The sequence below is a fragment of the Coregonus lavaretus genome (genome assembly GCF_964263955.1).
Source record: "Coregonus lavaretus genome assembly, contig: HAP1_SCAFFOLD_258, whole genome shotgun sequence".
Classification (NCBI taxonomy): domain Eukaryota; kingdom Metazoa; phylum Chordata; class Actinopteri; order Salmoniformes; family Salmonidae; genus Coregonus; species Coregonus lavaretus.
The window spans coordinates 217,501-223,324 of record NW_028165396.1 but is presented as its reverse complement, the minus strand read 5'-3'; positions in this window follow the sequence as shown (position 1 = coordinate 223,324).

Below are 5,824 nucleotides of genomic sequence, written 5' to 3'. Positions count from 1 at the left end.
AGACTAATATTGTGATAACAACATATGATGCTCTCTAGGTAAAGACTAATACTGTGATAACAACATATGATGCTCTCTAGGTAAACAGAAGACTAATACTGTGATAACAACATAATATGCTCTCTAGGTAAAGACTAATAGTGTGATAACATCATTTTATGCTCTCTAGTTAAAGACTAATACTGTGATAACAACATATGATGCTCTCTAGGTAAATACTAATACTGTGATAACAACATATGATGCTCTCTAGGTAAAGACTAATACTGTGTTAACAACATATGATGCTCTCTAGATAAACAGAAGACTAATACTGTGATAACAACATATGATGCTCTCTAGGTAAAGATAAATACTGTGATAACAACATATGATGCTCTCTAGGTAAAGAATAATACTGTGATAACAACATATGTTGCTCTCTAGGTAAAGACTAATACTGTGATAACAACATATGATGCTCTCTAGGTAAACAGAATACTAATACTGTGATAACAACATATGATGCTCTCTAGGTAAAGACTAATACTGTGATAACAACATATGATGCTCTCTAGGTAAAGACTAATACTGTGATAACAACATATGATGCTCTCTAGGAAAACAGAAGACTAATACTGTGATAACAACATATGATGCTCTCTAGGTAAAGACTAATACTGTGATAACATCATTTTATGCTCTCTAGGAAAAGACTAATACTGTGATAACAACATATGATGCTCTCTGGGTAAACAGAAGACTAATACTGTGATAACAACATATGATACTCTCTAGGTAAAGACTAATACTGTGATAACAACATATGGTGCTCTCTAGGTAAAGACTAATACTGTGATAAAAACATATGATGCTCTCTAGGTAAAAATAAGACTAATACTGTGATAACATCATTTGATGCTCTCTAGGTAAAGACTAATACTGTGATAACAACATATGATGCTCTCTAGGTAAAGACTAATACTGTGATAACAACATCTGATGCTCTCTAGGTAAAGACTAATACTGTGATAACAACATATGATGCTCTGTAGGTAAAGACTAATACAGTGATAACAACATATGATGCTCTCTAGGTAAACAGAAGACTAATACTGTGATAACAACATATGATGCTCTCTAGGTAAACAGAAGACTAATACCGTGAAACAACATATGATGCTCTCTAGGTAAAGACTAATACTGTGATAACAACATATGATGCTCTGTAGGTAAAGACTAATACTGTGATAACAACATATGATGCTCTCTAGGTAAAGACTAATACTGTGATAACAACATATGATGCTCTGTAGGTAAAGACTAATACAGTGATAACAACATATGATGCTCTCTAGGTAAACAGAAGACTAATACTGTGATAACAACATATGATGCTCTCTAGGTAAACAGAAGACTAATACCGTGAAACAACATATGATGCTCTCTAGGTAAAGACTAATACTGTTATAACAACATATGATGCTCTCTAGGTAAACAGAAGACTAATACTGTGATAACAACATATAATGCTCTCTAGGTAAACAGAAGACTAATACTGTGATAACAGCATATGATGCTCTCTAGGTAAAGACTAATACTGTGATAACAACATATGATGCTCTCTAGGTAAACAGAAGACTAATGCTGTGATAACAACATATGATGCTCTCTAGGTAAACAGAAGACTAATATCGTGAAACAACATATGATGCTTTCTAGTTCAACAAAGGGTGGATGAATTGTGTTCAGTTTGCTCAGATCAGTGACTACTAACAGTCAGTCTGATATCCTCCTGTAATATTAGATAATGGAATCAGAAGCCTCAGCCACCGCAGGCCAGGATCATCTTTACAGCTTCTGAATATTCTAATCTCCGCCTGTTGTTCCATCTGTAGAAGAAAGAGGTCACTGTTGATTTACTTAACAACCACAACTAGGCTTCCCATTTGGGAATCTAGGCTTTCTAACCATCTGAAACACAAAAGAGAGGGATGTAAAGATTGTCTTTCTATTATTACACTCAAAATAAATATATTAATCTATGTACTTTGAGTCTAATATAGATACATGCTCAATTACATAATGAATATGAATTGTTGTGATATGACCAAATAATGCCTGTCTGTCTGTGTCTGTGTCTGTCGGACTGTCTTTGAAAGAGGAGGATTATATGACGGAAGTACAGTAGTCTAGCAGGGGTAAGTACTGAATAATAACTACAGTAGTCTAGCAGGGGTAAGTACTGAATAAAAACTACAGTACCAAAGAAGATCTGAAGAACTACAGTAGTCTAGCAGGGGTATGTACTGTTGCTGTTTAAGTACAGTAGCTGTTTATGTACAGTTACTTAGCTAGCTAACATTATAGAACCAAACTTGTATTTATTATTTCAGAGCGCAGTTTGCGGATGAAGTCATCAATGGAAATTAAACCAGGTGAGATTTGCTGCTATAGTTTTGAATAGAGGGGCTTTCATGTATTTTTCTAATTAATTAAACATGTATAAAGAGCCCTGATGCACCCCCTTTTATTAAAACAAATAACGTACAGGAATGTCCACTTCAGGAGGTGCCGATGTACAGGAATGTCCACTTCAGGAGGTGCCGATGTACAGGAATGTCCACTTCAGGAGGTGCCGATGTACAGGAATGTCCACTTCAGGAGGTGCCGATGTACAGGAATGTCCACTTCAGGAGGTGCCGATGTACAGGAATGTCCACTTCAGGAGGTGCCGATGTACAGGAATGTCCACTTCAGGAGGTGCCGATGTACAGGAATGTCCACTTCAGGAGGTGCCGATGTACAGGAATGTCCACTTCAGGAGGTGCCGATGTACAGGAATGTCCACTTCAGGAGGTGCCGATGTACAGGAATATTCACTTCAAGAGGTGCCGATGTACAGGAATGTCCACTTCAGGAGGTGCCGATGTACAGGAATGTCCACTTCAGGAGGTGCCGATGTACAGGAATATCCACTACAAGAGGTGCCGATGTACAGGAATGTCCACTTCAGGAGGTGCCGATGTACAGAAATGTCCACTTCAGGAGGTGCCGACTGGACCAATCTGGGCTACAGTTCCAGGGGTAAGTACTGAAGAGTATCCAGGGGTAAGTACTGAAGAGTATCCAGGGGTAAGTACTGAAGAGTATCCAGGGGTAAGTACTGAAGAGTATCCAGGGGTAAGTACTGAAGAATACCTGTACCAGGGGTAAGTACTGAAGAGTATCCAGATGTAAGTACTGAAGAGTATCCAGGGGTAAGTACTGAAGAGTATCCAGGGGTAAGTACTGAAGAGTATCCAGGGGTAAGTACTGAAGAGTATCCAGGGGTAAGTACTGAAGAGTATCCAGGGGTAAGTACTGAAGAGTATCCAGGGGTAAGTACTGAAGAGTATCCAGGGGTAAGTACTGAAGAGTATCCAGGGGTAAGTACTGAAGAGTATCCAGGGGTAAGTACTGAAGAGTATCCAGGGGTAAGTACTGAAGAGTATCCTGGGGTAAGTACTGAAGAGTATCCAGGGGTAAGTACTGAAGAGTATTCAGGGGTAAGTACTGAAGAGTATCCAGGGGTAAGTACTGAAGAGTATCCAGGGGTAAGTACTGAAGAGTATCCTGGGGTAAGTACTGAAGAGTATCCAGGGGTAAGTACTGAAGAGTATTCAGGGGTAAGTACTGAAGAGTATCCAGGGGTAAGTACTGAAGAGTATCCAGGGGTAAGTACTGAAGAGTATCCAGGGGTAAGTACTGAAGAGTATCCAGGGGTAAGTACTGAAGTTTATCCAGGGGTAAGTACTGAAGAGTATCCAGGGGTAAGTACTGAAGAGTATCCAGGGGTAAGTACTGAAGAGTATCCAGGGGTAAGTACTGAAGAGTATCCAGGGGTAAGTACTGAAGAGTATCCATGGGTAAGTACTGAAGAGTATCCAGGGGTAAGTACTGAAGAGTATTCAGGGGTAAGTACTGAAGAGTATCCAGGGGTAAGTACTGAAGAGTATCCAGGGGTAAGTACTGAAGAGTATCCAGGGGTAAGTACTGAAGAGTATCCAGGGGTAAGTACTGAAGAGTATCCAGGGGTAAGTACTGAAGAGTATCCAGGGGTAAGTACTGAAGAGTATCCAGGGGTAAGTACTGAAGAGTATCCAGGGGTAAGTACTGAAGAGTATCCATGGGTAAGTACTGAAGAGTATCCAGGGGTAAGTACTGAAGAGTATTCAGGGGTAAGTACTGAAGAGTATCCAGGGGTAAGTACTGAAGAGTATCAATCAATTTTAATCAATTTTATTTTATATAGCCCTTCTTACATCAACTAATATCTTGAAGTGCTGTACAGAAACCCAGCCTAAAACCCCAAACAGCTAGTAATGCAGGTGTAGAAGCACGGTGGCTAGGAAAAACTCCCTAGAAAGGCGAAAACCTAGGAAGAAACCTAGAGAGGAACCAGGCTATGAGGGGTGGCCAGTCCTCTTCTGGCTGTGCCGGGTGGAGATTATAACAGAACCATGCCAAGATGTTCAAAAATGTTCATAAGTGACAAGCATGGTCAAATAATAATCAGGAATAAATCTCAGTTGGCTTTTCATAGCCGATCATTAAGAGTTTAAAACAGCAGGTCTGGGACAGGTAGGGGTTCCATAACCGCAGGCAGAACAGTTGAAACTGGAATAGCAGCAAGGCCAGGCGGACTGGGGACAGCAAGGAGTCACCACGGCCGGTAGTCCCGACGTATGGTCCTAGGGCTCAGGTCTCTCAGTTGGCTTTTCATAGCCGATCATTAAGAGTTGAAAATAGCAGGTCTGGGACAGGTAGGGGTTTCGTAGCCGCAGGCAGAACAGTTGAAACTGGAATAGCAGCAAGGCCAGGCGGACTGGGGACAGCAAGGTGTCATCATGCCCGGTAGTCCTGACGTATGGTCCTAGGGCTCAGGTTCTCAGAGAGAAACAGAGAACGAGAGAATTAGAGAGAGCATACTTAAATTCACACAGGACACTGGATAAGACAGGAGAAGTACTCCAGGTATAACCAACTAACCCCAGCCCCCCGACACATAAACTACTGCAGCATAAATACTGGAGGCTGAGACAGGAGCGGTCCGGAGACACTGTGGCCCCATCCAAAGAAACCCCCGGACAGGGCCAAACAGGAAGGATATAACCCCACCCACTCCGCCAAAGCACAGCCCCCGCACCACTAGAGGGATATCCCCAACCACCAACTTACAATCCTGAGACAAGGCCGAGTATAGCCCACGGAGGTCTCCACCACAGCACAAACCAAGGGGGGGGCGCCAACCCAGACAGGAAGATCACGTCAGTAACTCAACCCACTCAAGTGACGCACCCCTCCCAGGGACGGCATGAAAGAGCACCAGCAAGCCAGTGACTCAGCCCCTGCAACAGGGTTAGAGGCAGAGAACCCCAGTGGAGAGGGGAACCGGCCTGGCAGAGACAGCAAGGGCTGTTCGTTGCTCCAGCCTTTCCGTTCACCTTCACACTCCTGGGCCAGACTACACTCAATCATATGACCTACTGAAGAGATAAGTCTTCAGTAAAGACTTAAAGGTTGAGACCGAGTCTGCGTCTCTCACATGGGTAGGCAGACTGTTCCATAAAAATGGAGATCTATAGGAGAAAGCCCTGCCTCCCGCTGTTTGCTTAGAAATTCTAGGGACAATTAGGAGGCCTGCGTCTTGTGACCGTAGCGTACGTATTGGTATGTACGGCAGGACCAACTCGGAAAGATAGGTAGGAGCAAGCCCATGTAACGCTTTATAGGTTAACAGTAAAACCTTGAAATCAGCCCTTGCCTTAACAGGAAGCCAGTGTAGGGAAGCTAGCACTGGAGT